Source organism: Monodelphis domestica, chromosome 1, assembly GCF_027887165.1.
Source record: "Monodelphis domestica isolate mMonDom1 chromosome 1, mMonDom1.pri, whole genome shotgun sequence".
Classification (NCBI taxonomy): Eukaryota; Metazoa; Chordata; class Mammalia; order Didelphimorphia; family Didelphidae; genus Monodelphis; species Monodelphis domestica.
Genome location: NC_077227.1, coordinates 609,776,607 through 609,789,283, shown reverse-complemented (window position 1 = coordinate 609,789,283; position 12,677 = coordinate 609,776,607).

The window sequence follows — 12,677 nt, the reverse complement described above, 5'->3', positions numbered from 1 at the left end:
ATACTTATATCATAACTGAGGGGAGAAATTTAAATCTTCATGAGAGCCTACTGGTCTATCTGCTCACTTCAGGAAATTCTTGCAGTAGGAGGAGCCAAGTCTGGACTAATTAGTTAATTCACTGGAGATGGGTAGCAAGGGCTAGGTGCTCTTCTCCCCACTCTGCTCTTGAAAGCTGATGCCTAGTCCAGAGCAACCCTTCCTCTACCCTGAGCCAGGAAAGAAGATGTCAGAGACAGGGAAAGACAAGATCAAGTGACGGGGAAAGCTAAAACCAAGAGTGAACTTGTGGACAAAAATGAAGTTTCAGCACTGTCTTCTTATTAGTTGGATGAAGATGGCTCATATTGAGTAAAAGATTTACAAACAACTCATAAAATCTTGTATTGTTGATCTAATAGAAGTTGTGTTGTACTCTTCCACTCTACTACCAAAAAAATTAAATAACTTTGGATGGTTTTAAATGAAAGATTTAGGAGTTCCTGACATACGATTAACCTATGTGCAAATTACCAGTCTCACTACTGGAGCCTTTCCACCCCTCTTGAGCTCCTTCCTCTAACACCATTGCTGACTAAAGCCCCCTCCCACTAGACTCTTTTGTATCCTTCAGTCAAATCTTCACTCTATGGTTTGGTAATGTAGAAATAAATATAATTTCGACTCTTATTGCTAGTCCTGGTGTGGGGAAAGGGAAAGAAAACTCTATTCCTACTGCCAAGGCAGAAGAAGGTTACTTGGCTTTTGGAATTACACCTTGGTATACATTTTCATATAGTAACAAGCATAAAATTTTGCTTTTCTAATGCTATTAATACTATACTACAGAACTTTAAAGATAACAGAATTGGTCCATGTGTTTAAAATTTGAACCTATATCTTTTTGTCTCAAGGCCAGAACTCTATCTACCACACTATTCAGCCTTTAGCTGTGAAATCAGCTAAATAAACTGATTTATGTTGTTTGTGGGAAAATATACTTTCATTTACAAATTAACAAATAAACATTTGGAACACAGTTTGTTGTGTGGGTTATACCTGGAACTGCAGGTTAAACTGAAGAGATATATAAATAACATAGAAACCAACAATGATGAAGTGAATTAAAATGATAAATGTTTAACTTAGGATGCTAAATTTGGTGACACCAGAGTTTGAAGTGTGAAGTGTAGAAAAAGCAAAAATTCTATTGTGGTTTGTTAAAGTATGTATTATCTGGATAATTGATTCACAAACTTATAACCCAAATGGAAATTTCCTTTATATGCTTTTTTTAGATATATAGTGATACAGAAAGAACCTGGGATTTAAGATCCTTCACTAATAAGTTGCTTTTGACAAAGTTATAGCAGTATTAAAATTATCTTCTTGAGAAAATGGCAAAATAACTTTTAAAAGAATATAGATATTTTGAATATATTACAGGCAAAGAACAGAAGTTTTAAGGGTATGGCTTATGCCATATGTATTTTTTAGTGAGCTGCTATATTCTTTTTTTTTTTTGAACCCTTACCTTCTACCTTAGAATCAATACTATATATTGGTTCCAAGGCAAAAGAGTGGTAAGGGCTAGCCAATGGGGGTTAAGTGACTTGCTCAGGGTCACACAGTTAGGAAGTGTGTGAGTCCAGATTTGAACTTAGGACCTCCCATCTCTCGGCCTGGTTCTCAATCTACTGAGCCACCCAACTGCCCTCTGCTATATTCTTTAATCTTCATCATGCTGCTATACCTTTCATTACATTGGATATTAAAGTACCTTTGATGAGTAACCCACTTTCTAAGTTTAGCCTTGATTTTTGGCTCATCATGTCTCAGAGTATGATTTTGGTAGGGATTAGGAATCGTATGGTTCTCCACAGTGTTTCCCTACAGAAACTGGAAATTATTGACTTAGAGAAGACGAGTGTAAGAGTTACTTGTGTCTACAAGTGATTTAAGAGGATAAATCCTGAGAGTTGACTTCCCCAGTCAGAGAAATGGCAGTAATGGGGGGGGGGGGGGACGACACTATCCTCTTAGTCTGAGAGGGAAATTCATTGATAATGTTTGTGAATACCACATAGCTATATGAGGAAGAGATTTTGACTTCTTTAGGCATCATGATCCCAATATCCCTTCATATATTTAGGGAATAGATTTTTTGGGCAGTCTTGAGGCTTATTTCATGGCTAACTCCAAGTTTAAGATTTTCCAAGATTAAGAGTTCAGGGATAAGATCTGAAAGGGAGAGTAGAGATTTTCCTGATGTATCATTGTTCCTGAAGAAAGAAGAGAATTTGTCCATATAATAGCATTATGCTTGGAGAGTAAAGTCAATGAATTACTTGGACACTGTGAGTCCAACAGGAAGAGAATTTCAGCAGTCCCAACTATGTTTTTTTTTTTTAACTCTTACCTTCTGCCTTGGAATGGAAGAGAAGTAAGGGCTAGGTAATCAAGATTAAGTGATTTGCCCAGGGTCACACAGCTAGGAAGTATTTGAGGTCAAATTTGAACCCAGGATCTCCTGTCTCCAGGCCTGACTCTCTATTCTTTGAACCACCTAGCTGCTCCTAAAGTATGTTTTTCTTCTCAGATGTATCTCAAACACAGGGTGACTAAGGCTTTATGAAACCCTGTGGAAAAGCCAGAGATCTACTAGAATGTAAAAGATAAGTCTATGCTAATGCTAAATTCAATTTCCTATGTATAGCACATTGTTGACTCATATAGAATTTGGAGTACAATAAAACCATATATTTTTTCTGATGAATTGCTAATTAGGTAAAATTGGTACTTGAGAAGTTAATTTTATGAACTTTATACCATTCCTAGTAAATTCAATTTGGCCCAGTTAATAATATAGGATCTTTTGGGATTCTGAATCTTTCAGAGTGTTAACTATCCCTCTTAGTTTTGGGTCATCTGAAATTTTTATCAGTATGCCATCTATGTCTTTATTTGGGTCATTGATCAAAATGTTGAATAGCACAAGGCCAAGAACAGATTTCTGAGACACTAGAGCTGTGTTGGGAAACCTATGGCACTTGTGCCAGAGGGACTGCTTCCCTCCCCTTCTCCATATGCCTGAAAATATTTCTCACATGACCTGCCCCTCTGTCCAGCAGCCCAATGGGAGTGCTTCCTCTGTTCCCTGTCCAGGGCAAGGAGGATGAGGCTCACAAGCAGCATGAGAGTTGCAATTTGGGCACTCGATCTCTAAAAGGTTTGCTATCACTGCTTTAAAGGAAATTACCCTCCAAGATGACCTCAGACTATTAATTGGACATTAATAATTATTTTTCTGTCAGAATATTGAAGCAGTTCTAAACCAATTTCAGGGTAGTGTCAGCCTACATCTTTTTATTTTATACAAAAGTAACCTGAGTTTATCAAATGCTTTGTTAAAATGTGGATAGATTATACTTGCATTGTCTTAACCTACCAGTCTATAACCCTGTTCAAAAAGAAATTGAATCTAATGCAGTGGGGTATAGGCTGTTTTTGATGAATCCAGTCCTGGAGACAGGAGGTTCAAACTTGTCCTCATATGCTTCTTAGCTGTGTGACTGTGAACAAATCACTTAGCCCCTATTGCCTAGCCCCTGCCACTCTTCTGTCTTGGAACTAATATACAGTATTGATTCCAAGATGAAAGCATGGGTTAAAAAAAAAATCAGACATCTTAGCATGATGCTAAGAGAACACAACAGAAGCATATCCACCTTGTACAATTTGAAATGAATTGAATAATTGATTTGACCTTTTTGTTTTAATTGACAACTATATATTTAGTCAGTGACATTCTGAATTTTAAAAAATGATATACCTATAACTTCTGGAGGGCATGAATAGATGTGTGTATTTATGTATGTAAGGATGTATGAATATATGGGAATGGGAGTGTGGAAGGTGAGAGGCTATCACTTTACCTCTACCCTGCACAAAACAATGCATTGTAATACAACAAGCATTTATTAGTAGCTATTGGGTGCAGACAACTGTGAGGTGAACTTTATATAAGGAAGCACCTGCCCTCTAGGATGTTGCAGACTTATAGGTAATAAGATATTAACAGATCATTATAATCCATGAAAGTGTTGTAAGGAAAAAAAGTCATTAGTAATCAGGCAATTAGGATTTCCTGGAGGATTCAGTATTTCATTTTGATTATAGTAATGAGTAGGAATTTAATAAGTGAAAGGAGAGCATTCCTGGGGTAGGAAACAAACAGATAAAAGGCATGGGGATGTGATGGCTTTGGGAAGCAAAGAGCATTTTAGCCAAAGAAATAGAAGAGAATACCTATAGGCGGTTAGTGGGAAGGAGAGGGGGGAAAGGTAGAAAATTAGATTTTATTAGTTTAAACCTTGATATCAGCTATATTTCTTATTGAGATCCTAGCACAGAAAATAGCTGAAGGCAGCTTCTTTTTGCATTAATGCTTAGTAGAAATCTGCTAATTGCCAGTAAAAGTCATCTAAGCAAGCTATTGACATAAAATAAGAAAACACATAGCATCTTTCAATAATGATAGTTGACATTTATAGAATGCTTGTTATGGTTCATAAAGTACTTTGTGTTCATTATCTCATTTGGCCTTCACAATAACCCTATGAGGTGAGTACTACGGAAGAAGAGATAAGTTCTGATTGTAAGAGTTCCCTGCTGATCTGTCAGTCTATAGACATATATCTCAGGTGTGAAAGGAACTTTTCAACTCTGATAACCCCTTGCTCTCTCCTGGTGCTTCATGTAGGGACAATGATTCTGCCAGAATGAACCTAGATAATATTTGTAGGTCTTTTGATATTCTTCTGAAGCTATTGCCTAGTATTCCAGGGCAGGGAGAAGTTCTGATTAGGGCAAGAAGAAAACTAAAATCCAGCACAGAGGGTCCTAATGTAGGATACCAGTATTCCATCTTTCTAAAGGTACAAATTTATTAGCGATACATGATACTTTTACAAGAATTAACCATAAAAGTGCCGATTGGATTTTTGTATTTAAATACATAGAAAATATAAATAAGGCTGTGTTAATAAATTAAGATTATACAGTGTGATCACTTTAGATTTGTTATAGGAATACAAGATTATTTCAATATTAGGGAAACTAAGATTCAGAGATTATTTTAATAGGGAAAAATAAAAGATCATGACTAAGTACAGAAAATACTTTCAAGAAAATATATCCATTTATATTTTTAAAAGTTCAAAATGTAGGAAAAAATGGTCCTTTCCTTAATATAGTAAATAATATCTCTCTAAAATCAGGATAAAAAATTATCTGTAATAGAAATGGTAGAAGACTATTGAGTAAAATCAGGATTTTCAGGCTATTCTTTTATATATTTCTATAAATTCTAGCCATAGCAAAACAAAATTGAGAGGATAGGCATAGATAAAGAAGAAAATGAAATGTGATTATGCTTGCAGATTATATTATAGTTTATTTGGAGAATGCAAAAATGTAACCCAAAATTAATTGATATAATAAAAGAGCAAGATATAGAGTAAACCTACATAAAACAGCAATCTTTCTATGTATCATAAAGAAACAAACAAAAAAAAAACAGGGAGAAACAGAAAAATAATTGCAAATTTTATAATACATCTGAGAATCCAGATACCAACACATGCATAAGAATTGACTACAACTATAAAACACTCTTTTACAAAAATACATATCTGAAAAATTGTAAAGATGTGGAATTCCTCATGGTTGAATTATGCCAATGTAATAAAAATGACATTATCACCAAAATTAACTTACATACCAATGCCTTATCTATCAAATCACCAAAGATTTATTATGCTAGAGCATTTTTAAAAAATAGTTGAAGAATCCAAACTTGGGAATTTAAAAATTTCTTCTAGGACCAAATATAAAAATCCTCTGGCTTCAAAAGCCCTTCATAACCTGGCCCCTTCTTAACCTTATTCCTCTCCTCTTTGAAGAAAGATCTTTATTCTTCCTCACATAAGACTCATCTCCAGAATTTCTGCATTTTCACTGGTCATCCCCTATGTTTGGAATTCTTTCTCTTTTTCTCTCTCCCATTCACTCTCTTTCCCTTTCTCCTCATTTCTACTTCCTACCTTCAAGTCTCAGCTAAAATTCTAACTTCTTCAAGAAACCTTTCTTCATTCTTCTTAATGTTAGTAGTGCCTTCTCTCTATGATTATCTCCAATTTATATATATTCATCTTGTTTATACATAGTTTTTAACATATCTTCCCCATTAGACTGTGACTCCCTAAGAGCATAAGGGAGTAGTGTTTTATTTGAAATTAATTAAGGAATTTTATCCTTTTTATCTTTTTCCCCATGTGCTGGAGGTCTTTCTCACTTTATCCAAAACATCTCCAGGGTGCTAATCTGAGCTCTCTGGCTGTTCACCTGTAATTCTTCTCCAATGAGTTTCACCTTTCCCCCAGAATTCTATCTATTTTGAACCCCACCTTAAAAGGAGAATGAATTTGCTTTGCTAGAGCAATTTCCCCAAAACACAGGTAATCTAGGCATTTACACTTATGGTAGAATCTGAGGCAATAGATTATCTTTTCAGAACAGATAAAAACTTGGGGTTGCTAGACCTGTATCCTCCAAATTCTATTGTGTACCGCTTTTACCCTAGAGAAAGCCTTATAGTACTACTCTGAGGCTATAGACTCCCTTAGAAGAGAGATTGGGTTTCTGCTTTAAGTGACAAATCCTTTCCTATTGGATCTAAATTATCCAAAATAACTGTTAGAGATATATTTGTATAGTCACTAGATTAGAAAGAGTGAAACAAAAATGCACTACGTGCCTGATTCCTGGAATATTAATAATGGTCTTTAAAAGATTATGGAGAATGAGAGAGGCACTGCCAGATTGAAAGAATTATGTTGTGCCCAATATAAAGAGTCAAGTCTGTAAATTATTCATTTATTAAGTTTGACATACAGTAAGCTACTTCTATATGCCAGGCACTGTGCTGAACACCGAGGATACACAAAGAGGTAAAAAGTCTCTGCACTGCAGAAACTCATAGTCCAATGTGAGCGATAACATGCAAACAAATATATACAAAGTAATCTATATGCAGTATAATAGGAAATAATTAAAATAGGGAAAGCACTAGAATTAAATGTGGTTAGGGTTGAAGAAGGTGCCATTTTGGATGTATGGGGTGTTCAAGGAGCACTAGCATCTTTGGTATGAGGGCTTGCCTAGCCCTTTTAAGAGCTTCTCATCCACCTTTGGCATCCGCTTTTCATTGAGCTCTCACCTGTGACTCCAAGAAGCTGTAGCACGTATAGTGGCTGCTCTATGGTAAAACCATCTCTGCAAGAAGGCTAAACCAGTTTGGGGGTTAACTGACAGACCTCAAACCATTAATGATTGGGGGGGGATGTCTACCTCAAGTATGTGAAGTATGTGAAAACATCCTCTGACAGAATAGGCAGATTTCTTTTTCTTTATTTATTTGTTCCAATGGCCATGAAGGCAGCTTGAAATATGCACAATGGAGTGCTTAGACGTTGGTCAGACATTGAAGATACCAAGATTACTACATCCTGGGCCATCTCCGTCATCCTAAATTTTGTCTTTTGGATTTTGATGACTTTGGAAGAAATAGAAAGGCTGACAACTTTATGCAACTCTGCCCCTCTTAAATCCAATTCACAAGTCAAGACATGACCCTGTGATATCATTGGTCCTCTTTGTAAATGAAAGAGAAACAACAATGTCTTTTTAGTTGAGACTTAAAAGAAGTTAAGGAGGTCAGTAGTGAGGGCCAGTAGTCAGTAGTCAGCAGAAGGAAGAAGAGTATTCCTGGCATGAGGGAAAGCCAGAGAAAATAGCCAGAGCTAAAAGATGGATTGTTTTGTACATGGAACAGCCAGGAGACCAGACTAGCATCATTGGATCAAAGAGTATTTGTCTAAAGTAAAGTGCAGAAAGACTGAAAGACAGGAGGGAACTAGATTATGAAGGGCTTTGAATGCCACAAAGAACATTTGCTCCTGTAGGCAATAAGAAGCCACAGGAGTTTATTGAGAAATGAGGGTGGTGGTGGTGGTGGTGGTGGTGGTGGTGGTGGTGGTGGTGTGTGTGTGTGTATGTGTGTGTGTTTGTGTGTGTGTGTGTGTGTGTGTGTGATGTGATGTGATATGATTAAACTTGAATTTTAGGAAAATCATTTTAGTGGCTAAATGGAAAATGGATTGGAGTAGGAAATGACTGAAGGCAGGCAGATCCACCAGCAGGCTATTACACGAATCCAGGTACAAGGTGATGACAGCTTGTACCAGAGCTGCAGTAATGTCAAAGGAGAGAAAAGGGTATATTCAAGAAATGTTGCAAAGGTGAGTTGGCACGCTTTGGCAACAGTGTGGATATGGAAGGTGAGAGAGCGAACAATCCAGAATGACTTCTGAGCCTGAGAGACTGGGAAGAGTTTAGGGCAAGTATTTACGGGGAAAGATAATGAGCTCTGCTTTGGACACATAGACAGTTCTTGTTTTACATATGTTTTACATAAGTCTATTTTACAAGCAGACTTCTACACAATGTGATTTTTATATAAAGCAATTTTATCAGTGGGAAAGGAAAGGGGGAAGAAAGAAGACAGGGTATAAGCCTGTGGAGAGAAGGATGCCAGCATATAGTTCAAGGATACATGGAGCCTAGAGACAGAGAATGGAGAGTAAGAGGAGAAACAGGGACAGAGCCAGCCATGTGGTGACTGGACATGGACATAGAAGAGGATGGTTTATAGGCAAAAGATGGGAACATTGTACCTGAGTACAGATGGAATATAGACATGTTGGGGCCAGACACACAGGTGGGTGGGCAGAATGCAAGTTTATGTAAACAAATATTGTCTATATTGAGTTTCAGATCTCTACCAGTTTAGTTTAGTATGGCCTCATCATGAATAGACCATGACAAATTAAAGAGCAACCAGACTGATAGATTAGTACAATTATGTATACACAGTATACCTAGGTTTCAGCAAAGCATTTAACAAAATTTTGTAATATATTTTTGTGAACAAGATGAAAAGATACAGGTTAGATGGCAGAATAGTTAGATTAATCTGGAACTGGTTAAATGGTCATACCCAATCAAGGAGAATTGGTGGAGGGAGGATAAGTTAACACTTCATTTTTACGCTCATCTGAGATGATTAAAGGAAGAAAGAATAGGTAGCACATTTATCAGATTTTCAGATAACACAAAGCTGGGTTAAATTAACTAATACCCTGGATGGCAGAGTCAGGCTTCAGAAATAAACATCTCAATAGGCCAAATCTAATGAATTTTAATAGAGATAAACCTAAACTCCTACAATTAAGTTACAAAAATCAATGTCAAAATATGGGATGAAGAAGTACTAGATATAGACAATAATATTTTTAAAATTTTTATTTAATTGATTAATTTAGAGTATTTTTTCAGGATTACAAAAATCATGTTATTTTCCTGTCCTCCCCCTAACCCCATCCCATAGCTGACACACAATTCCACTGGGTTTTACATGTGTCATTGGTCAAGATCTATTTCCATATTATTGATATTTGCACTAGGGTGATCCTTTTGAGTCTACATCCCCAAACATATCCCCATTGACCCATGTGATCAAGCAGTTATTTTTCTTCTGTGTTTCTACTCTCACATCTTCCCCTGAATGTGGATAGTGTTCTTTCTCATAAATCCTTCAGAATTGTCCTGGATCATTGCATTGCTACTTGTAGAGAAGTCCATTAGGTTCAATTGTACCCCAGCATATCAATCTCTGTGTATAATGTTCTCCTGGTTCTGCTACTCTCACTCTGCATCACTTCCTGGAGGTCCTTCCAGTTCACATGGAATTCCTCCAGTTCATTATTTCTTTGAGCACAATAGTATTCCATCACCAACAGATATCACATAGACAATAATTTTAAAGATTGGCAATGGAATGGAAAAGTGTTCATACAGTAGCTGAGCTGGACAGAAAAGTCAAGGGGAAATTATTATAGGATCAGGGAGACTTGTTTATATTTATCTGTTGGCAAATGGAAAAGAACCACTGATTAGGAAAAACATTTATCCATACAAAAGAGAAGGGAGATAATTGCTATAGTTGGTCAAAGGGAGGGAATAAGATTGAGCATGGAGAGAGAAGAATTATACTTAATAAATAGTACATATATCACTTCTACAACCAAAACGAAGGAGAAGAAAAATAATGATTATTTTGAAATATTTAAAGGAATACAGGAGTGGTAGGTAAAAGAGTTCATGTTGGATGTCCGTAATCTTGGAAAGCTAGGTCATTTGCTCTAAATTTGAGTGTGTAATTAGAATACTCTAAGTTATTGAAATAATTTAGTGAAGTTAGAATGAGATTTTCATCAGCCTCAAGGGACTGACTATGATATAGAATTAACTTCTTGTGTGAAATTAACTCAATGTTTACTTGGTTTTTTGCCTTTGACTATAAGCAGCCATGGAGCACAATTGGATAAATAATATGTGAAGGATACTTAAGGCTAAGAATATATAAGTTTAGAGCATTGGGAGAATGAAGGGCAGAAGGCTCTATGGTAGAGTAATAGTCAATGAAACATTAAAATGGCAAACTGTGGGATTAAGAACCTGGATATAGAAACTACTGAAGTTATAAAGGAGAAAATGGACTGGACAATTAAGCACAGGGCATTTGTGTCTTCCCACATATGTTGTGTATGTTAACATGACTTGTCTACATGTGGTTTGTGAGAGGGGCATGAATAGATATTTCTGGAATAGCTCACCTAATTCCAAGGGAGACTTTAATTCTTGCCTGATGGGAATTGGAGCCACTAAGCCAACTATTCCACTTTGCTCAGAGAAGGGTTACCGATGGAATTATATTTGTTTTCCCTCTAAATATTGTTAGTCTAGGGGAAATTATTTTTAGGTTAAAGCTAGTCTCTGGTCATTATTTCTTAAAGAGGAAGAAAATCACTTCATATCCAAACCTTCCCTCCAAATTCTAGTTACCAAAACAGACAATTACAAGCAAATAGTGAATAGTCTGTAAATAAGCATTTGTTAAGTACCTGCTATGTTCCAGACACTGTGCTAAATGCTGGGAGTAAACTTGTTTGAAGTAAATAGTTACATAAAGAGCAAATATAAATCAGAAAAGTTATGCAGATCAGAATATTCCAGACATTATACAAAGTGAATGAGCTCTTCCACTGTGAGTTGAGATCTCACAGAACAGGTAAATCTCACCCAAGATTTCATCCAAGAGGAAATTCTCTGAACTATAGTGAAGCAACTTGGAATTCAGAGACATGTTAAGAGACTAGGGTTTTTGTTTTTTTCCTGCTATGTCTGCCTTTCCAAAGTGTCTTTAATAATCACTCTCTTCTTCAATGAGAAGAATCTTATGTAAATGCACCAGGATTGGACCCTTGGTAAAAATAGGAATTTGTCAAGATATGTCATGATTCTTACTCATGCTACACCTTCTAATGAAAGGTATGTTAGTGTGAGTGAAAGGATGAGAGAGGTAGAATGTTAAGAGGGTGTAGTTAGGGAGTGTACCTTTATCCCTTCCATCTAGAAAATCCTGCTCCTTTATCTTTGTTTATTGAACTTTTGCTCATTCATCAAGGTCTAAGTCTGGTGCCACTTACATAAAGCTCTTCTTGAGTCTTTTAGTAGAAAGTATTCTCTCTCTGTGCTCCCATAATACTTTACCTATATCTGTCTTTTAGCATTTATCATATTCTTTATTAATGATATTTTTTTGGTGTGCAACTTTTCTACTAGGTAGTAAGCTTTGGAGGGCAGGGTTTAGACCATGATAATTTTAGTATATTCACAGTGCTCAGAATTGCTTCCTGCACAAAATAGTGGGTATTTAATAAATGGTTGTGAGATTTAATGGATTTGATTGAAGTCATATTAGAGGGCTAAAATGATATAGAACTAGCTTTCTTGAAAAAAAAATTTAAAGACATTGAACATTATTGAGCTTTTATGTCTTCAAATTATTCAAATAACAATTATTAGTTGTTTCTTCCCATAATTTTGTTAGTTGGCTTAATATAGCTATTGATTCTCCTAAGTCTTACACAAACATGAAAAATATAATGCTTTTTCTTGTTGTGTAATCATCAATGAAACTGAAATATGTAAGTTAAATGTGTCTAAAAATAGTGCCATTATCAGGCAGTTTAAACATAGCACTGCAATGAGTTATTTTGATTCTAATATACTACTTTATACTATTATTTAAAAACTAATAATGAAAAAATGACAGTCATGGCTTTAAAAGACAATACTTTAAACTGTTTTTCTAAATTGCCAATATCTTCCCCACTCCAATTAATAAGAGTGGTGCTCAGGGTAATAGTTGTATCTTTTATTATTTCATTTGATTTATTTGAATTCAGGCTTAAGAAAGAATAACCTCTGACATAAATGCATATCCTGACACTTATACTTACTACCTGTATGATCATATTCAAGCCACCTAACCTCCTAGACCTTAATGTCCTCATCTGTTAAATGAAAAGGTAGATTAAATGACCTCTCTGGTCCCTTCCAACTGTAGATCTCTAGATTAGTTATCCTATAACATGCACACACACACACACACACACACACACACAAACATGCCCAAACTTCTTGTCATATTATGTCCCTTTTTGATGTCTGAA